We start from the raw sequence: 23,228 nt of genomic DNA, 5'->3' as shown, positions 1-23,228 counted from the left end.
TTCTACCATGGACTGCTTTTAACGTATTGCCAGGATTATTTTAGTACTTTTGTTTTTTAATTATATTTATAACTAGCTGTAGTACCCGGGCGTTGCCCGGGATAGTAACTATCTCTCTTCGAGTTTCTGTCTGTCTCTGTGTGTCTGTCTCTGTCTGTATCAGTTTCTCTGTCTGTCTCTGTATCAGTCTCTGTCTGTCTCTATCTCTGTGTCTCTCTCTTTCTCTGTGTCTGTCTGTCTCAATCTGTCTGTCTCGTTCCCAGTCTGTCTCCTTCCAGGGCTGTCTCTTTCCCCGTCTGTCTCTTTCCCCATCTGTCTTTTTCCAGGGCAGTCTCTTTGCCCGGTTGTCTCTTTGGGTTGGCTGTCTCTTTGCCCGTCTGGCTCTTTCCAGGGCTGTCTCTTTCCAGGGCTGTCTCTTTGCCCGTTTGTCTCTTTGCCTGTCTCTTTCCAGGGCTGTCTCTTTGCCCGGCTGTCTTTCTGCCCGGCTGTCTCTTTCCAGGTCTGTCTCTATCTCTTTCCCTGTCTCTCTCTGTCTGTGACTGTCTTTTTCTGTCTCTCACTCACACATAAGCTTCTAATACTAACAGTTTATTTTGTTCCTATAGCAACCACTGACAGTTGCTATTAATAGCCCGTATCTCCCAGCTCCATTCAGATTAATGGAGGCAGGATTTTTGAGAGTAACTGTAAAGAGCGGGGTTAATTTTTCACGTCAAAACATAGTCTATGACGTTCCCTGGGTCACATGGGGCGTCTGTGCAAAATTTCATGATTGTAACTGCGACGGTGTGGATTCCTTTAGTGGACATACATACACAGACACATACACAAAGCTTTATATATTAGTTAAAAGGTAATTTTTATCTTATATTTCAACGTGATCCTTCACTGGAATTTTTTTCATTACATTTTCACTGCTGTGTGGTGGCTCCTGCCTCTTCCGAGCATGGATTACTAAAGATTGATTTGTATCCAAATGACTGAACTGGTAAGCTGAATATGTTTTTCTGCTTACAAAAAAGTGGCATAAAACGAGATCAAAATATCATATGTAAATAAAAAATGGTATCACTGAAAATGTCATCTTGCCCTACAAAAAACAAGCCTCCACCAGCAAAAAAATAAAAAAAAAAGCTATAACTCTCAGAATTCAGCAATGCAAAAACATTTTTGTGTTCTATAAAATTGTTTTTACGATGTAAAATTCGCAAAACATAAATATGGTATTGCTGCAATAGTACTTTTATGAAAAATAAGGCCGTGTGCATGTGGTGCATTTTTTCAATGCAGTTTTGATGCTTTTTTTTTTTTAATACTCTGCATGCCTATCCAGAAGTCAACAAAGTCTGTGAGACTTCTGAAATGCTGTGCGCGCATTTTTTTTCCTTGCAGATTTTGGTACAGAAAAAATCTGCAGCATGTCAACTGTTGGGGTGTTTTTAGCCCTTCCTGCAACTGACTTTACTTAAAAAAAAAAAAAAGCGCACCAAAACCGCATGCATTTCTTTCTGCCAGAAGCTACAGATTTCATGCAGAAAGTTTCTGCACCAAATCTGCAGTGATAAAAAAAAATATTGTGTGGCCCAAAATGGTACCAATAAAAACTCCAATCAACCTGTCCCACTAAAAACAAGCCCTTACATAACTCTTTGCAGAAAAATAAAAAAAGAACTATAGGCTTCAAAATCTTTGCTTTGTGGAAAAAAAACCATTTGTTTAGTGTGATAGCAGCCAAACCTAAAAAGAACTATATAAATTTGGTGTCTAAAGGTACCGTCACACTAAGCGACGCTCCAGCGATCCCACCAGCAACCTGACCTGGCAGGGATCGCTGGAGCATCGCTACACGGGTTGCTGGTGAGCTGTCACACAGGCAGATCTCACCAGCAACCAGTGACCAGCCCCCAGCGACGTGTGGAAGCATGCTGCGCTTGGTAACTAAGGTAAATATCGGGTAACCAACCCGATATTTACCTTGGTTACCAGCGCACACCGCTTAGCGCTGGCTCCCTGCACACCTATCCACAGTACACATCGAGTTAATTACCCGATGTGTACTCCAGCTACGTGTGCAGAGAGCAGGGAGCCGGCACTGGCAGAGTTAGAGCGGCGGACGCTTGTAACGAAGGTAAATATCGGGTAACCAAGGGAAGGGCTTCTTGGTTACCCGATGGTTACCGTGGTTACCAGCGTCCGCAGAAGCCGGCTCCCTGCTGCCTCCACATTCAGTTGTTGCTCTCTCGCTGTCACACACAGCGATGTGTGCTTCACAGCGGGAGAGCAACAACTAAAAAATGGTCCAGGACATTCAGCAACAACCAGCGACCTCACAGCAGGGGCCAGGTTGTTGCTGGATGTCACATACAGCAACATCGCTAGCAAGTCGTGCCTCAGCAGCGATGTTGCTAGCGATGTTGCTTAGTGTGACGTGGCCTTAAAAGTAATGACCTGAGAAACAAAGCCATCTTATCACTTAGATCTCCAGGTGAATGGTGTAAAAATACTAATAAAGCCAATTCAACTGCTGTTAATTAGATTATTCTACCTCCCAAAGATCGCAGTAGGGCTCAGCTCACATTTATCCTGTGCTCTACACTGAGCGAGCATTTACACTGGCAATTCTGTATAATTCAGTGAAAAACTTGATTTAGACAAAATTCCCTATGGAAAATTCACTGTAATAAGGCAGATGGAGTCACACTGAACTTCTGTCTGTCTTGTGGTCTGGCGGTGTCCATATTTTGGCGTGTCTTTTTAGGCATGCACAAAAGTGCAGTCATCAAGAGATGAGTGAATCCGAGGTCCAGTTTTTGAATAGAACACCAACTTAAAAAAATACAGAGTACGCTTGGTGCTCAGCCCTGTGCAAGCTGCTTGCAGTGTTTGAACGGCTCGCTGTCATGGTTGTCTCCCTGCTGTTTTGAGACAAGTGACAGCATTAGGACTGGAGCCTCCCATCTCCATCTTGACTACTCATTTAAACGAGGTTTCCTTTGGCGTCTCATGAGTTAATTTCAGTTTTGTTGCCAGCAGGTCTGAGCAGGGCAGGTCAGCAGTTGTTGCTTTGGGCCCACTTAGGTTAAATACTGGAGCTTTCCCAGCAGTCCTTGCTGGTGTTAGAATCTATTTCTACTTTGGCCAGCTTGGTGGAAGGATCTGCTGAGGCATTCTCCTGTGCCCATCCACCTGCTACTATAGAGTCCGTCTGCTACGGTGAAGTTTGGTGTTTTGTATCCTTACGTTTATTCCCCCCGTCAGTCTTTCCTTTCCCTCTGTGTTTATTAGTTGAATGGAGAGTCTAGTGTATTCGTCGGCCTACTCACTAGACAGGGTGAATTTAGAGCCAGCTGAGAACCCAGGTATCCTGCTTGCTGACAGGTTGAAAGAACCTATATAGGGACACTAGGGCTCTCAGGAGTCAGCTTAAAGTGAGTGCAGGACAGGAGGTGCCCCCTCACCCCTCTCCCTTACGGCAGGGACCTCTATTGTATTGTGACCCTGGTGTTTCCCCCTTTTTTGTGGTGTTTTTTTGTTAGTGCGTCAGACCCGTTGGTCTGATTGTGTGTCACGCGTTATATACGGACATATTCTACTCCATGCGTGACACTCACACTGGGGAGAACAATAGCGTGATTAGATGTAGTGTGTAACAAAAAAAAAGAACATTTGAAAAAGCCCGCCCACCCTACCCTGGAAGTGATCTGCTTATGGTTGGCTGTATTTGGGCAGAGACTCAAACTGCCAATCAGTGATTCCGAACCTCCTTGGGCAAAGTTCGGATTATTGGAGGTTCGGTTCATTTGCTGCCAGCGAACCAAATCTCCAAAGGCTTGCTCATCTGTAGTCAACAACAGTTTTGTGCACCTTAGAAAAGATGAACTCTGTGGAAAAGATACCAAACGAAGTCTGCAGACTCATTAGTGAATACATCAGTCGGTGGTTTCACCTGAATCATGTATTTCGGAGATGTAGATAAAACCCTCATGTAAGTGCTTAGTATAGAACACAAGATAAATCTTAACTGATCCAAAATGTTCTGTAATCCCTAATAGCATTTAAATCAACTCATAAAAAAAAACAAGTCCCCACTCAGGTCCATCATCTGTTAATATAAATATAGGGGGCTTCCATTTTATTGGTAGCACAAAGGCTCTGGGAAAAGCACTATGGCTTCCCCCCCCCCCCCCCAAAAAATAAATCCTGCCAATGTATCTAAACCACTTAACAATCACGTTTGGTATTGTTGTTGTGATGACAGCCCGCTTAATGTATGGGATGTGTGTCTCTAGAAGCGCAATATGGGCACACTGTATGGGCACTAGAATGTACTTGGCACTACAATGGCTAATATGCCATTTTTAATTCTGCAACATTCACTGTTTTTGACTACATGGGTATTTTCCAGAGACAAATTCGTCACTACAGCAGTAGATTAATTTTTCCAGCACCCATGACGGCACCACGAGAGAGGGGATCCGCCCTTCAAGGATAGGAAACCTCCAGAATAAAAAGGGGCGGCACCTCTCCCCGCATCAGTTGGTTTCCTGTCCTTGAACAGGGAGCCTCCAGGGATCCACTGGATCCAAGAAGGTCCTGATGGGCTGAAGATTCAAGTCCGGCGCCCGGCCGGCCGACTCTGGCAGCGGCAGGGGTCCTGCTGTGGTCGGCCGAGGTGCTGTGGAGCTGCCGCAGTGGACCCATGGGGGTCAGGACTGCGTGCGGCGCGCCCGATTGGGGCGCCATGAGCCTACGGTGACCAGGTAAGTCCGGTCGACCGCAGGGCTCTCCCGACGCAGCATACCCACGGGGGTCCTGTCTGCGCGCGGGCTCCTTCCCTCCCTGCCCCCCCCGCCTCCTTACCACGTCGTACCGGCACCAGTGGCTGGGATAAGTGGCGGCTGCTGCGCTCCCTGTGGGGCGTCCTCATGGCGGCAGATGCTATGGCGTTTCCGGGGAGCGCCATGTTGTGTGTGGCGGGGGGGATGTCCGGGCGGTGCGCATGCGCAGCGCGCCCTTTCCTATTGGACGCGCGGATGGGTCGTCATCTCCCGGAAATATAGGGCGGAGTTGCCAAGGTTTTTTTGAAAATAAGAGCGGCAATCTTCACTACGGTGCAAATCTCCGCACTGAGCGCCTTGTATAACCATGCCCTGGCCGGAGATCCCTGGGTGTCTAGGTTCGTTAGGTCCTGTACTAGGTCTAGGCCTCCGGGCAACATGCCACTGCCGTCCTGGGACCTTAACTTGGTCCTTTCAGCTTTAACACGGCCCCCGTTTGAGCCCTTAGATTCTATCTCACTCAAGCATGTCCCTCAAAACGATTCTCCTGGTCGCACTCACTTCCGCCCGTAGGGTTAGTGACCTTCAGGCCTTATCCATTTCTCCTCCGTATACCCAGTTTTTTGATGACCGAGTGGTTTTAAGAACTGACCCTGCCTATTTGCTGAAGGTGCATTCCCACTTCCATAGGTCACAAGAAATAGTGCTCCCCTCTTTATATGCCAACCCTTCTACTCCAGAGGAGATGGGATGGCACTGCCTGGATGTTAGGCGTTGTCTTCAACGGAATCTGTTGGTCACCTCAGCAGGGAGGAGGGATAAGTCTCTGTTTGTAGTCTTCCAGGGTTGTAGGAAGGGGCTTAAGGCTTCTAAATCCACCTTGGCCAGGTGGATCAGGGATGCCATCTCTGTTGCTTACACGGCCGGGGGTGAAGCCGTACCTCCTGGTCTGAAGGCGTACTCCACGCAAGCGATGGCATCTTCCTGGGCGGAGAGGTCAGAGGTCTCCATCGAGCAAATATGTAAGGCGGCAACCTGGTCTTCTCCGTCCACCTTTTTTAATCACTATCGCCTTGATTTGTCGTTCACCGACATCACCTTTGGGAGACGGGTTCTGCAAACTGTTGTCCCTCCCTAGGTCTTCCTCTCTGTAATTCTCTCGTGGTACCGTCATGGGTGCTGGAAAAATACGTAATTACTTACCGGTAATGTGTTTTTTCTGAACCCATGACGCCACCCTTACAGTCCCTCCCTGCACTTAGGGGTTGCTAGTTTGCTTCCTTTTTCGCTCCTCTTCACTGGGCGGTTATGGTGGCGGGTTATGTTTTAACGATGTTCCTTGTTTCGGAGGTCCTGTCATGCTCGGTAATCAACTGATGCGGGGAGAGGTGCCGCCCCTTTTTATTCTGGAGGTTTCCTGTCCTTGAAGGGCGGATCCCCTCTCTCGTGGTGCCGTCATGGGTTAAGAAAAAACACATTACTGGTAAGTAATTACGTATTTCCAGAGGATTGTAATTTCCCATATGTGGTCACTAGAGGGGGTTTCTTCTGTCCTGGCACTTGGGGTCTCTGCAAATGGAGTTCTCAAACTATTCTACCAGTACTTTCAATATTCGGTCTGGTCTATGAGTTAAAATTAGGTCTAGAAGTGACCCCCCCAGCACTGTTTTTCGGTCCAGGCAGACAGACAGGAGGGGGAATAGATAGCAAGAACCAACCCACAAATTCCTGCCACTGTTACACCTGTCAATCAAATAGCAGTGCATTGCTGTAACTTTACTTCCACATATTTCTGATATAAAACATCCAATCTCTGAACAAAAGGCATGCTTAGGTTCAGCATCCTAGCATCAGTATAGCACTGGCTTTACTTTATATATGAAAATCCTGCTGGTTGCTTCCCTTTGAAGACGTTCCACACCCCTTCTAACTTTGTCATTGGGACCAATGTGTATCATGACCACTGTGTCCTCTCCAGCCCCTCCCAGTAATCTCTCAACCCGATCTGCAATGTGTCGAACTTGAGCAACAGGAAGTAAACATCCATTGGCATTTCCGATCTTTGTAACAGACTGCCTGCAGCATGATAATATAGTTACTTTTCAACATCCACTCCACCATGATAATAGTAATTTAATACCACAATTCATATAAATACTAGAGTTGAGCGCGGTTCGAGGTTCTCCAGTTCGCGGCTCGAGTGATTTTGGGGGCTGTTCTAGATCGAACTAGAACTCGAGCTTTTTGCTAAAGCTCGATAGTTCTAGATACGTTCGAGAACGGTTCTAGCAGCAAAAATACAAGCTAATTACTAGCTGGCTTTCCGCTGTAATAGTGTGAGTCACTCTGTGACTCACACTATTATGAAATTTTAGCGTATAGTGTGCAGGAACAGCGCATTCAGATCACTGCTGTTTGGATAATGGCGATCGCCATTTTTTTTTTTTTTCCTTGTCTTCCTTCCCTAAGCGCGCGCGTGTAGTGGGGCGGGCCAGCATGTCAGCCAATCCCAGACACACACAGCTAAGTGGACTTTTAGCCAGAGAAGCAACGGCATGTGTGATAGGATGTCCATGTCACATGTCCATGCATTATAAAAACGGACATTTTCCTCCAGCACGCCATTATCTGCCTTCTGCGTCTTGGTGTCAGTCACCGCTGGCGTAGCTCCTGTCTCCGATACTGCTGTGTACGCTCTATACACAGCGCTATACAGAATAGGGATAGAAGTTTCTATTAGTCCTTTTAAGGGCTAATACCGGCAGGGTCAGAGCCATAGGTGACAGTCAGGTCCGTGAAAACAGATTTTAACAGCTACACAAGATGACAGCGTCTGTGTAGCTAAGGTCAGGGATTTCCTCGCTGCATTTCCCCATTAGGAGGGATAGAAAGGTAGGCTTCCTTTCCTGTACCCAGACCCACAACCCTGCCACTGTACCCTCCTGCCCTTTTCACACTCAAACTTATTGTTACTAAGCCATTATACTAGCAAACACTGAGGAAACTTAGTGGCATCCTAAAAGTGGCTGTTGGACTTCTGTATTGTCCCACTAGTGCAAAGATATTTGCAGCACGTCTGCCTGCATTGCACACTCAAACTCATTGTTACTAAGCCATTATACTAGCAAACACTGAGGAAACTTAGTGGCATCCTAAAAGTGGCTGTTGGACTTCTGTATTGTCCCACTAGTGCAAAGATATTTGCAGCACGTCTGCCTGCATTGCACACTCAAACTCATTGTTACTAAGCCATTATACTAGCAAACACTGAGGAAACTTAGTGGCATCCGAAAAGTGGCTGTTGGACTTCTGTATTGTCCCACTAGTGCAAAGATATTTGCAGCACGTCTGCCTGCATTGCACATTCAAACTCATTGTTACTAAGCCATTATACTAGCAAACTATGCTGCCAGTTTAAGGGCCGTAGTTGCATTGTCAGGGATAATTATTGTTGTTTATTCTGCTGTTAATAAAGCTAGACCACCGCTGAAATCTACACCACCTCTCAATTTTTACTACCACATTTTAAGTGCACAATCTTGTCGCAATCAAAATGAGTGGCAAAATGACAGATGCTCGTGGAAAGGGGAAAAGGCGTGTTGGAAAAGGAAAAAAAGGGTTTGTCCGTGGGAAGGTGGCAAAGCTCCATTAACATCTGCTGAAGATAGACCATCTTCCAGCAAAAGTAAGATGTTTACTACTTACCGTGGACAATCCGATGTGCTCCCTTTTTTACGGACACGAACAACTGGAACAAAGGTAGATGATGGCAAAAAAAAGGGAAATGCTTGAATGGATCTCAAGTGGTCCAACAAGTGACCTCTCCGCCACCTCAACTACCGCATCCAAAAAACACCAGTCCTCTGAGTTGTCAGCCCAATCACACTTGCATTCTCCCAGCTCTGAAGTCTCCATCCACCCTGCACAGTATGGTGGAACTGAGATGGCTGAGTCTGCAGAGCTGTTCAGTCACACTATAGCCTGGGAATCAGAAGTCTGCTCCCAAGCTACAATGAGTACAGACCAGGAAATGGTCTGCAGTGATGCCCAGAACCTTTGTGACTCAGATTCAGGCCGTGAGGACCAAGTTTCTGAGCATAATGTTGACCCTTTTTCACAAACTGTAACACCTGTTGTTATAGACAATGAGGAACATACTGACGACGATGAGACGCAGATACCAGATTGGGATGATAACTTAAATATTCGGTCAGGGCAAGAAGAGGCTCGGTCTGAGGGTGAGGGGAGTGCAAACACAACAATTGATGAGGAAGTTCTAGATCCCACCTACTGTCAACCTACAGTCAGGCACTCGAGGAGGTCAACAGAGGCGGTGGAGGAGGATACAACCGACGACTAAGTTACCTTGCGCCTTCCTGGACAGAGTCGGAGCACTGGTAGCACGTCTACAGCTGCATTCTCAGCCACCACTCTGCCTCTGAGCACTAGTCGGGGGGGCTCAGCAGGTCGCATGCCCTCTAAGCCTTGCCTAGCCTGGTCCTTTGACATAGCAAAAGATCGCCCAAATTATGTGATCTGTAAAATTTGTCGTGATTCTGTTAGTAGAGGGCAAAACCTCAGCAGTTTGACAACTTCTTCCATGAATCGTCACATGAATAAATATCATATGTCCCAGTGGGAAGCTCACCGTGCTGCAATGCGGCCTAGCGGAGCGAACCATCCACTGCCTGCCCCTTCCAGTGCATCCGCGCGCTCTTCATCTTCTAGGACTGTGGGGACAGCTGTCACACCTGGTTTTCAACGCACAACTTCCACCACTGTAACCGCAACAGGCAGTTTGCTTGGTAGGTCGTCAGTTGGTTTGGAAGGGGAAACAAGTACGTGTGTACAGCTCTCTCAGACATCGATAGCACCAACGTTGGATGAAGGCAACATCATGTCTACGCCTGCACTTTCCTCACAAAGCTGCATTTTTCCAGGGACACCCTACTCAACACCGTCTACACACAGCAGCCAGATCTCTGTCCCTCAGATGTGGACAAATAAAAGGCCATTTCCTGCGACCCATGACAAAGCTAAGAGGTTGACTTTATCCCTCTGTAAGCTCTTGGCTACCGAAATGCTGCCTTTCCGCCTGGTGGACACACAGGATTTTAGAGACCTTATGTCTGTCGCTGTGCCCCAGTACCAGATGCCCAGTCACCACTACTTCTCTAAGAAAGGTGTGCCCGCGCTACACCAGCATGTCACACACAACATCACCGCTTCCTTGAGAAACTCTGTGTGTGAACGGGTGCATTTTACCACTGATACTTGGACCAGTAAGCATGGACAGGGACGTTACATGTCGCTGACTGGGCACTGGGTAACTATGGTGATAGATGGTGAAGGGTCTGCTGCACAAGTCTTGCCGTCCCCACGACTTGTGTGTCAATCCTCTGTCTGTCCAAGTTCCGCCACTGCTTCTGCCTCCTCCACCTCATCTGGGTCCTCCACCTCCGCCCCAAGCCTGCCTGGTCAGGCCACCAGCGTTCTCACTGCGCACAAGGAATCACGCACCCCTCATTACTATGCTGGCAGCATAATAATATTGTACACTTCATGCTGTATCATTAAATTGCCTTGCTGTCTCCCGCGGAGGGTTTCTATGGATCTCAGGCCTAAAACACACTTCCGCAAAAAAAACTTACGTGTCTCACAGTCCGATTTTCGGGTCCGTGTTCCGTTTTTAGGGCCGTTTCTCCGGTACGTATGGCATCCGTGTGATGGCGTATGCGAGCCATGTGTGCGTGTGGAATGTCCATATTGACATAAAATACGTACGTGTGCTGTCCGTGTGCCATCCGTTTTTAAAGGCCCGCATTCTTACCCAATTAACGTTGTTAATCATTCATCATGAGATCCTGGTGTTGTTGTTTGCCATCAATTGACCTGATAGATTGGTAACAAGTGTTTCAGATTTTGTGATTAAAAACGGACACGGACGATACGTGCTGAACACGGACATACTCCGTGTGCGATCCGTGCAGGCACGGACCCATAGACTACAGCGGGTCCGTGCCTGCGTGCTGTCGGCCAAAAACGGACATGTCGACCGTGTAGAAAAGTGCACACAAGTACTTACCACACGGACACACGTTCCGTGTGATTTTACGTGTGTGTGCCATCTACCATTGAATAACATGGGTCTCCATGTCTCCGGTATGTGCAAATGCGTACCGCACACGTACAAAATAAACGGATGTGTGTTGCGGGTCTCAATGAGATTGATTTCTAATAGTATATATAAGGATTATGCCTTCTAATCAATGATATGGTTACTGCTTATGATTTTTCCGTCTGAGTGATCTAGATCCATACATTCTCTCCACGTATATGTACATCTGTGGTCCGCCCCGGATTGTGCACCCTTTTTGTATGTCTGTAATTTGTACCCTGCACCTATGCATCAATAAACATCTTTATTCACATAGGAAGTCTGATCGTATTTTCTTCTTTTGGTTTTGGGTTGTCTGCCTGCAGCAGACGTGGCCTTAAAAGTAATGACCTGAGAAACAAAGCCATCTTATCACTTAGATCTCAAGGTGAATGGTGTAAAAATACTAATAAAGCCAATTCAACTGCTGTTAATTAGATTATTCTACCTCCCAAAGATCGCAGTAGGGCTCAGCTCACATTTATCCTGTGCTCTACACTGAGCGAGCATTTACACTGGCAATTCTGTATAATTCAGTGAAAAACTTGATTTAGACAAAATTCCCTATGGAAAATTCACTGTAATAAGGCAGATGGAGTCACACTGAACTTCTGTCTGTCTTGTGGTCTGGCGGTGTCCATATTTTGGCGTGTCTTTTTAGGCATGCACAAAAGTGCAGTCATCAAGAGATGAGTGAATCCGAGGTCCAGTTTTTGAATAGAACACCAACTTAAAAAAATACAGAGTACGCTTGGTGCTCAGCCCTGTGCAAGCTGCTTGCAGTGTTTGAACGGCTCGCTGTCATGGTTGTCTCCCTGCTGTTTTGAGACAAGTGACAGCATTAGGACTGGAGCCTCCCATCTCCATCTTGACTACTCATTTAAACGAGGTTTCCTTTGGCGTCTCATGAGTTAATTTCAGTTTTGTTGCCAGCAGGTCTGAGCAGGGCAGGTCAGCAGTTGTTGCTTTGGGCCCACTTAGGTTAAATACTGGAGCTTTCCCAGCAGTCCTTGCTGGTGTTAGAATCTATTTCTACTTTGGCCAGCTTGGTGGAAGGATCTGCTGAGGCATTCTCCTGTGCCCATCCACCTGCTACTATAGAGTCCGTCTGCTACGGTGAAGTTTGGTGTTTTGTATCCTTACGTTTATTCCCCCCGTCAGTCTTTCCTTTCCCTCTGTGTTTATTAGTTGAATGGAGAGTCTAGTGTATTCGTCGGCCTACTCACTAGACAGGGTGAATTTAGAGCCAGCTGAGAACCCAGGTATCCTGCTTGCTGACAGGTTGAAAGAACCTATATAGGGACACTAGGGCTCTCAGGAGTCAGCTTAAAGTGAGTGCAGGACAGGAGGTGCCCCCTCACCCCTCTCCCTTACGGCAGGGACCTCTATTGTATTGTGACCCTGGTGTTTCCCCTTTTGTGGTGTTTTTTTGTTAGTGCGTCAGACCCGTTGGTCTGATTGTGTGTCACGCGTTATATACGGACATATTCTACTCCATGCGTGACACTCACACTGGGGAGAACAATAGCGTGATTAGATGTAGTGTGTAACAAAAAAAAAGAACATTTGAAAAAGCCCGCCCACCCTACCCTGGAAGTGATCTGCTTATGGTTGGCTGTATTTGGGCAGAGACTCAAACTGCCAATCAGTGATTCCGAACCTCCTTGGGCAAAGTTCGGATTAGTGGAGGTTCGGTTCATTTGCTGCCAGCGAACCAAATCTCCAAAGGCTTGCTCATCTGTAGTCAACAACAGTTTTGTGCACCTTAGAAAAGATGAACTCTGTGGAAAAGATACCAAACGAAGTCTGCAGACTCATTAGTGAATACATCAGTCGGTGGTTTCACCTGAATCATGTATTTCGGAGATGTAGATAAAAACCCTCATGTAAGTGCTTAGTATAGAACACAAGATAAATCTTAACTGATCCAAAATGTTCTGTAATCCCTAATAGCATTTAAATCAACTCATAAAAAAAACCAAGTCCCCACTCAGGTCCATCATCTGTTAATAGAAATATAGGGGGCTTCCATTTTATTGGTAGCACAAAGGCTCTGGGAAAAGCACTATGGCTTCCCCCCCCCCAAAAAAATAAATCCTGCCAATGTATCTAAACCACTTAACAATCACGTTTGGTATTGTTGTTGTGATGACAGCCCGCTTAATGTATGGGATGTGTGTCTCTAGAAGCGCAATATGGGCACACTGTATGGGCACTAGAATGTACTTGGCACTACAATGGCTAATATGCCATTTTTAATTCTGCAACATTCACTGTTTTTGACTACATGGGTATTTTCCAGAGACAAATTCGTCACTACAGCAGTAGATTAATTTTTCCAGCACCCATGACGGCACCACGAGAGAGGGGATCCGCCCTTCAAGGATAGGAAACCTCCAGAATAAAAAGGGGCGGCACCTCTCCCCGCATCAGTTGGTTTCCTGTCCTTGAACAGGGAGCCTCCAGGGATCCACTGGATCCAAGAAGGTCCTGATGGGCCGAAGATTCAAGTCCGGCGCCCGGCCGGCCGACTCTGGCAGCGGCAGGGGTCCTGCTGTGGTCGGCCGAGGTGCTGTGGAGCTGCCGCAGCGGACCCATGGGGGTCAGGACTGCGTGCGGCGCGCCCGATTGGGGCGCCATGAGCCTACGGTGACCAGGTAAGTCCGGTCGACCGCAGGGCTCTCCCGACGCAGCATACCCACGGGGGTCCTGTCTGCGCGCGGGCTCCTTCCCTCCCTGCCCCCCCGCCTCCTTACCACGTCGTACCGGCACCAGTGGCTGGGATAAGTGGCGGCTGCTGCGCTCCCTGTGGGGCGTCCTCATGGCGGCAGATGCTATGGCGTTTCCGGGGAGCGCCATGTTGTGTGTGGCGGGGGGGATGTCCGGGCGGTGCGCATGCGCAGCGCGCCCTTTCCTATTGGACGCGCGGATGGGTCGTCATCTCCCGGAAATATAGGGCGGAGTTGCCAAGGTTTTTTTGAAAATAAGAGCGGCAATCTTCACTACGGTGCAAATCTCCGCACTGAGCGCCTTGTATAACCATGCCCTGGCCGGAGATCCCTGGGTGTCTAGGTTCGTTAGGTCCTGTACTAGGTCTAGGCCTCCGGGCAACATGCCACTGCCGTCCTGGGACCTTAACTTGGTCCTTTCAGCTTTAACACGGCCCCCGTTTGAGCCCTTAGATTCTATCTCACTCAAGCATGTCCCTCAAAACGATTCTCCTGGTCGCACTCACTTCCGCCCGTAGGGTTAGTGACCTTCAGGCCTTATCCATTTCTCCTCCGTATACCCAGTTTTTTGATGACCGAGTGGTTTTAAGAACTGACCCTGCCTATTTGCTGAAGGTGCATTCCCACTTCCATAGGTCACAAGAAATAGTGCTCCCCTCTTTATATGCCAACCCTTCTACTCCAGAGGAGATGGGATGGCACTGCCTGGATGTTAGGCGTTGTCTTCAACGGAATCTGTTGGTCACCTCAGAAGGGAGGAGGGATAAGTCTCTGTTTGTAGTCTTCCAGGGTTGTAGGAAGGGGCTTAAGGCTTCTAAATCCACCTTGGCCAGGTGGATCAGGGATGCCATCTCTGTTGCTTACACGGCCGGGGGTGAAGCCGTACCTCCTGGTCTGAAGGCGTACTCCACGCAAGCGATGGCATCTTCCTGGGCGGAGAGGTCAGAGGTCTCCATCGAGCAAATATGTAAGGCGGCAACCTGGTCTTCTCCGTCCACCTTTTTTAATCACTATCGCCTTGATTTGTCGTTCACCGACATCACCTTTGGGAGACGGGTTCTGCAAACTGTTGTCCCTCCCTAGGTCTTCCTCTCTGTAATTCTCTCGTGGTACCGTCATGGGTGCTGGAAAAATACGTAATTACTTACCGGTAATGTGTTTTTTCTGAACCCATGACGCCACCCTTACAGTCCCTCCCTGCACTTAGGGGTTGCTAGTTTGCTTCCTTTTTCGCTCCTCTTCACTGGGCGGTTATGGTGGCGGGTTATGTTTTAACGATGTTCCTTGTTTCGGAGGTCCTGTCATGCTCGGTAATCAACTGATGCGGGGAGAGGTGCCGCCCCTTTTTATTCTGGAGGTTTCCTGTCCTTGAAGGGCGGATCCCCTCTCTCGTGGTGCCGTCATGGGTTAAGAAAAAACACATTACTGGTAAGTAATTACGTATTTCCAGAGGATTGTAATTTCCCATATGTGGTCACTAGAGGGGGTTTCTTCTGTCCTGGCACTTGGGGTCTCTGCAAATGGAGTTCTCAAACTATTCTACCAGTACTTTCAATATTCGGTCTGGTCTATGAGTTAAAATTAGGTCTAGAAGTGACCCCCCCAGCACTGTTTTTCGGTCCAGGCAGACAGACAGGAGGGGGAATAGATAGCAAGAACCAACCCACAAATTCCTGCCACTGTTACACCTGTCAATCAAATAGCAGTGCATTGCTGTAACTTTACTTCCACATATTTCTGATATAAAACATCCAATCTCTGAACAAAAGGCATGCTTAGGTTCAGCATCCTAGCATCAGTATAGCACTGGCTTTACTTTATATATGAAAATCCTGCTGGTTGCTTCCCTTTGAAGACGTTCCACACCCCTTCTAACTTTGTCATTGGGACCAATGTGTATCATGACCACTGTGTCCTCTCCAGCCCCTCCCAGTAATCTCTCAACCCGATCTGCAATGTGTCGAACTTGAGCAACAGGAAGTAAACATCCATTGGCATTTCCGATCTTTGTAACAGACTGCCTGCAGCATGATAATATAGTTACTTTTCAACATCCACTCCACCATGATAATAGTAATTTAATACCACAATTCATATAAATACTAGAGTTGAGCGCGGTTCGAGGTTCTCCAGTTCGCGGCTTGAGTGATTTTGGGGGCTGTTCTAGATCGAACTAGAACTCGAGCTTTTTGCTAAAGCTCGATAGTTCTAGATACGTTCGAGAACGGTTCTAGCAGCAAAAATACAAGCTAATTACTAGCTGGCTTTCCGCTGTAATAGTGTGAGTCACTCTGTGACTCACACTATTATGAAATTTTAGCGTATAGTGTGCAGGAACAGCGCATTCAGATCACTGCTGTTTGGATAATGGCGATCGCCATTTTTTTTTTTTTTCCTTGTCTTCCTTCCCTAAGCGCGCGCGTGTAGTGGGGCGGGCCAGCATGTCAGCCAATCCCAGACACACACAGCTAAGTGGACTTTTAGCCAGAGAAGCAACGGCATGTGTGATAGGATGTCCATGTCACATGTCCATGCATTATAAAAACGGACATTTTCCTCCAGCACGCCATTATCTGCCTTCTGCGTCTTGGTGTCAGTCACCGCTGGCGTAGCTCCTGTCTCCGATACTGCTGTGTACGCTCTATACACAGCGCTATACAGAATAGGGATAGAAGTTTCTATTAGTCCTTTTAAGGGCTGATACCGGCAGGGTCAGAGCCATAGGTGACAGTCAGGTCCGTGAAAACAGATTTTAACAGCTACACAAGATGACAGCGTCTGTGTAGCTAAGGTCAGGGATTTCCTCGCTGCATTTCCCCATTAGGAGGGATAGAAAGGTAGGCTTCCTTTCCTGTACCCAGACCCACAACCCTGCCACTGTACCCTCCTGCCCTTTTCACACTCAAACTTATTGTTACTAAGCCATTATACTAGCAAACACTGAGGAAACTTAGTGGCATCCTAAAAGTGGCTGTTGGACTTCTGTATTGTCCCACTAGTGCAAAGATATTTGCAGCACGTCTGCCTGCATTGCACACTCAAACTCATTGTTACTAAGCCATTATACTAGCAAACACTGAGGAAACTTAGTGGCATCCTAAAAGTGGCTGTTGGACTTCTGTATTGTCCCACTAGTGCAAAGATATTTGCAGCACGTCTGCCTGCATTGCACACTCAAACTCATTGTTACTAAGCCATTATACTAGCAAACACTGAGGAAACTTAGTGGCATCCTAAAAGTGGCTGTTGGACTTCTGTATTGTCCCACTAGTGCAAAGATATTTGCAGCATGTCTGCCTGCATTGCACACTCAAACTCATTGTTACTAAGCCATTATACTAGCAAACACTGAGGAAACTTAGTGGCATCCGAAAAGTGGCTGTTGGACTTCTGTATTGTCCCACTAGTGCAAAGATATTTGCAGCACGTCTGCCTGCATTGCACATTCAAACTCATTGTTACTAAGCCATTATACTAGCAAACTATGCTGCCAGTTTAAGGGCCGTAGTTGCATTGTCAGGGATAATTATTGTTGTTTATTCTGCTGTTAATAAAGCTAGACCACCGCTGAAATCTACACCACCTCTCAATTTTTACTACCACATTTTAAGTGCACAATCTTGTCGCAATCAAAATGAGTGGCAAAATGACAGATGCTGGTGGAAAGGGGAAAAGGCGTGTTGGAAAAGGAAAAAAAGGGTTTGTCCGTGGGAAGGTGGCAAAGCTCCATTAACATCTGCTGAAGATAGACCATCTTCCAGCAAAAGTAAGATGTCTACTACTTACCGTGGACAATCCGATGTGCTCCCTTTTTTACGGACACGAACAACTGGAACAAAGGTAGATGATGGCAAAAAAAAGGGAAATGCTTGAATGGATCTCAAGTGGTCCAACAAGTGACCTCTCCGCCACCTCAACTACCGCATCCAAAAAACACCAGTCCTCTGAGTTGTCAGCCCAATCACACTTGCATTCTCCCAGCTCTGAAGTCTCCATCCACCCTGCACAGTATGGTGGAACTGAGATGGCTGAGTCTGCAGAGCTGTTCAGTCACACTATAGCCTGGGAATCAGAAGTCTGCTCCCAAGCTACAATGAGTACAGACCAGGAAATGGTCTGCAGTGATGCCCAGAACCTTTGTGACTCAGATTCAGGCCGTGAGGACCAAGTTTCTGAGCATAATGTTGACCCTTTTTCACAAACTGTAACACCTGTTGTTATAGACAATGAGGAACATACTGACGACGATGAGACGCAGATACCAGATTGGGATGATAACTTAAATATTCGGTCAGGGCAAGGAGAGGCTCGGTCTGAGGGTGAGGGGAGTGCAAACACAACAATTGATGAGGAAGTTCTAGATCCCACCTACTGTCAACCTACAGTCAGGCACTCGAGGAGGTCAACAGAGGCGGTGGAGGAGGATACAACCGACGACTAAGTTACCTTGCGCCTTCCTGGACAGAGTCGGAGCACTGGTAGCACGTCTACAGCTGCATTCTCAGCCACCACTCTGCCTCTGAGCACTAGTCGGGGGGGCTCAGCAGGTCGCATGCCCTCTAAGCCTTGCCTAGCCTGGTCCTTTGACATAGCAAAAGATCGCCCAAATTATGTGATCTGTAAAATTTGTCGTGATTCTGTTAGTAGAGGGCAAAACCTCAGCAGTTTGACAACTTCTTCCATGAATCGTCACATGAATAAATATCATATGTCCCAGTGGGAAGCTCACCGTGCTGCAATGCGGCCTAGCAAAGCGAACCATCCACTGCCTGCCCCTTCCAGTGCATCCGCACGCTCTTCATCTTCTAGGACTGTGGGGACAGCTGTCACACCTGGTTTTCAACGCACAACTTCCACCACTGTAACCGCAACAGGCAGTTTGCTTGGTAGGTCGTCAGTTGGTTTGGAAGGGGAAACAAGTACGTGTGTACAGCTCTCTCAGACATCGATAGCACCAACGTTGGATGAAGGCAACATCATGTCTACGCCTGCACTTTCCTCACAAAGCTGCATTTTTCCAGGGACACCCTACTCAACACCGTCTACACACAGCAGCCAGATCTCTGTCCCTCAGATGTGGACAAATAAAAGGCCATTTCCTGCGACCCATGACAAAGCTAAGAGGTTGACTTTATCCCTCTGTAAGCTCTTGGCTACCGAAATGCTGCCTTTCCGCCTGGTGGACACACAGGATTTTAGAGACCTTATGTCTGTCGCTGTGCCCCAGTACCAGATGCCCAGTCACCACTACTTCTCTAAGAAAGGTGTGCCCGCGCTACACCAGCATGTCGCACACAACATCACCGCTTCCTTGAGAAACTCTGTGTGTGAATGGGTGCATTTCACCACTGATACTTGGACCAGTAAGCATGGACAGGGACGTTACATGTCGCTGACTGGGCACTGGGTAACTATGGTGATAGATGGTGAAGGGTCTGCTGCACAAGTCTTGCCGTCCCCACGACTTGTGTGTCAATCCTCTGTCTGTCCAAGTTCCGCCACTGCTTCTGCCTCCTCCACCTCATCTGGGTCCTCCACCTCCGCCCCAAGCCTGCCTGGTCAGGCCACCAGCGTTCTCACTGCGCACAAGGAATCACGCACCCCTCATTACTATGCTGGCAGCATAATAATATTGTACACTTCATGCTGTATCATTAAATTGCCTTGCTGTCTCCCGCGGAGGGTTTCTATGGATCTCAGGCCTAAAACACACTTCCGCAAAAAAAACTTACGTGTCTCACAGTCCGATTTTCGGGTCCGTGTTCCGTTTTTAGGGCCGTTTCTCCGGTACGTATGGCATCCGTGTGATGGCGTATGCGAGCCATGTGTGCGTGTGGAATGTCCATATTGACATAAAATACGTACGTGTGCTGTCCGTGTGCCATCCGTTTTTAAAGGCCCGCATTCTTACCCAATTAACGTTGTTAATCATTCATCATGAGATCCTGGTGTTGTTGTTTGCCATCAATTGACCTGATAGATTGGTAACAAGTGTTTCAGATTTTGTGATTAAAAACGGACACGGACGATACGTGCTGAACACGGACATACTCCGTGTGCGGTCCGTGCAGGCACGGACCCATAGACTACAGCGGGTCCGTGCCTGCGTGCTGTCGACCAAAAACGGACATGTCGACCGTGTAGAAAAGTGCACACAAGTACTTACCACACGGACACACGTTCCGTGTGATTTTACGTGTGTGTGCCATCTACCATTGAATAACATGGGTCTCCATGTCTCCGGTATGTGCAAATGCGTACCGCACACGTACAAAATAAACGGATGTGTGTTGCGGGTCTCAATGAGATTGATTTCTAATAGTATATATAAGGATTATGCCTTCTAATCAATGATATGGTTACTGCTTATGATTTTTCCGTCTGAGTGATCTAGATCCATACATTCTCTCCACGTATATGTACATCTGTGGTCCGCCCCGGATTGTGCACCCTTTTTGTATGTCTGTAATTTGTACCCTGCACCTATGCATCAATAAACATCTTTATTCACATAGGAAGTCTGATCGCATTTTCTTCTTTTGGTTTTGGGTTGTCTGCCTGCAGCATGATGCCTGAAGGTTCTGACAATGTAGCTCTGACAGCTGAACTGTATTGCAATGGTCGAGCATTGCAATACAGTGCAGCTGCGATCAGAGCAGTAAAAGGTAATGTCCCATATAGGGACAACGTAAAAATAAAAAGTTAAATTTTTTTAAAACATTAAAAAAAAAGCAGAAAATAAAGAATAAAAAAGAATTACAAGTTATAGTGATGTAAAAAACAAACAAAACTACTATACATATTTAATAAAGTGTAGTAAAAACTACGTATTTTCATCATACAGCTGACAGAGTGGAATAACATGTGATCAAAAAGGCATATATAAATAAAAAATTTATAACTGAAAAGGACATCTTATCCCACAAAAAACAAGTCACCATACAGCTCCATCAGTGAAAAAAATCAAAAAGCTATAGCTCTCAGAATACAGCAATGCAAAAACTATTTTTTTCGATAGAATAGTTTTTATGGCGTAAAAGCGGAAAAAAAAAGTGGTATCGCTGTAATTGTACTGAACTGAAGAATAAAGCCGTGTTATCACTTTTACAACACGATGAATAGTGTAGAAAAACAATTCCTGAATTACTGTATCTTGTTGATTCTGCCTCACAAAAAGTGGAATAGAAAGTGATCAAAAAATATTGTGCGGACCAAAATAGAAGCAATAAAAACTCCAACTCATCCTAGAAAAAACAAACCCTCACAGGACTGTTGGCAGAAAAATAGAAAAATCTATAGCCTTCAAAATTCAGTGGTGCAAAAAACCTTTGTAAAAAAGCATTTTTATTGAGATGGTAACCAAACAAAAAATAAAATATATATACATCTCGTTTTGCTCTAATCGTACTGACCTGAGCAATAAAGCCGTCGTCACTTATACCGCAAGGTGAAAGGCATAAAAAATAAATAAAGCCAATTCTTCAACTGCTGTTGATTTGTTCATGCTGCCTTCCAAAGATTGCAGTACAGTGAGGCTCATATTTATCCTGCTCTCTAAGCTAAGCGCTTACACTGGGATTACATGTAAATCTTTGAACATGATTCAGAAAAAATTCTTAATGGACAATTCACTGTAATGAGGCAGAGAGAGTCACTTTGAACTCCTATCTAGCCTGTGTCCCTGTCACGGTGTCCATCTTTTTAGACGTGCAAAAAAGTGCCATTATGAACAGTTTTGTTCACCTTTGAAAAGACCGCTGAACAGAGGCCAAATGGAGTAACTCTCCTTACTCATTATAGTGAATGGATCAAACCTGAATCACGTACTTCAGAGATGTAGATGGAAACCCCAATGTAAGTGCTCAGCGTAGCGCACACAATAAATGTGAATTGATACAAAACATTCTGTACCCAAATCGCCACCAAACAGGATTCAAATCAACCCACAAAAACATAAGTCCCCACTCAGGTCCGTTATCTGTCAGTTGAAATATATGGTGCTTCCATGTTACTGGTAGTACATAGGTTCTGAAAAAACACTATTGCTTAAATAAAAAAAAGAAAAATACGCTCCAGAATCCATATGCCCCTATCCGTCTTTTGAGCCCCACAACATGCCTAGACAGCAGTTAATGTAATTATGTTTGGCATTTCTGTAGTGAAAAAACAGCCAAGCAAAAATGGTATTATAGAACTGTGGTGACAATTAAAATATAACCTTTAATGGCCAATAGTTAAAATACTTACCGTATTTTTCGGACCATAAGACGCACTTTTTTCCCCCCAAATGTTGGGGGAAAGTTGGGGGTGCGTCTTATGGTCTGACTGTGGCTGCGGGGAATGAGGTGCTACGGTGGAGCGGGTCATCGGAGGCACGAGCAGGCTGTAGCAGCCTGCTGTGACCACGTGGACCCGCTCATTACATATGCACGCTCATCCTCCCGCCCATTTCTCAGCGCAAAAGCCGGCGCTGACAGGTGGGCGGGAGGACGAGCGGGGACGCGCGCATAGTAAAGATCCGGGCCGCATGATCACCCCTGGCAATTACAGCCTGGAGTGATCATGTGCGGCTGTATTCACTGCTCTCCGCGCGGTCATCATCAGCGCGGGGTGCAGTGAATCAGTGTACTCACCCGTCCCCGTGTGGAGCCGTCCCACTGCAGCACGCGATGTCTTCCTGTCTATGCCGGTCAGCTGATCTGTGCTGATCAGCTGATCGGCACAGACAGGAAGACATCGCGTGCTGCACACTGCAGAGAGGAAGATGATCGGCTGCTGGGAGTGAGGAAAAGGTGAGTATAAATGTTTGGTTTTTTTTCTCTGTGCTATAGGATACAGGCCATATACCAGGATGGTATAGGAGCACGATGGGGGCATATAGCAGGATGGGGGGTATATTAACAGGATAGATGGGGGGTATATGAACAGGATGGGGTATATGAACAGGATGGCAGTATATGAGCAGGATGGATGGGGGAATATGAACAGGATGGGAGTATATGAGCAGGATGGGGTATATGAACAGGATGGCAGTATATGAGCAGGATGGATGGGGGAATATGAACAGGATGGGAGTATATGAGCAGGATGGGAGTATATGAGCAGGATGGATGGGGAGTATATGAACAGGATTGGGGGTATATGAACAGGATGGGAGTATATGAGCAGGATGGATGGGGGTATATGAACAGGATGGGGGTATATGAGCAGGATGGATGGGGGGTATATGAACAGGATGGGAGTATATGAACAGGATGGGAGTATATGAACAGGATGGGAGTATATGAACAGGATGGGAGTATATGAACAGGATGGGAGTATATGAACAGGATGGGGGTATATGAACAGGATGGGAGTATATGAGCAGGATGGATGGGGGGGTATATGAACAGGATGGGGGTATATGAACAGGATGGGGGTATATGAGCAGGATGGATGGGGGAATATGAGCAGGATGGATGGGGGGTATATCAATAGGATGGGGGTTTATGAACAGGATGCTGGTATATAAGCAGGATGCTGGTATATAAGCAGGATGGGGGTATATGAGCAGGATGGAGGTAT

Source organism: Anomaloglossus baeobatrachus, chromosome 1 (genome assembly GCF_048569485.1).
Source record: "Anomaloglossus baeobatrachus isolate aAnoBae1 chromosome 1, aAnoBae1.hap1, whole genome shotgun sequence".
Taxonomy (NCBI): domain Eukaryota; kingdom Metazoa; phylum Chordata; class Amphibia; order Anura; family Aromobatidae; genus Anomaloglossus; species Anomaloglossus baeobatrachus.
The sequence above is the reverse complement of the archived record's forward strand: the minus strand, read 5'-3'. Positions refer to the sequence as shown.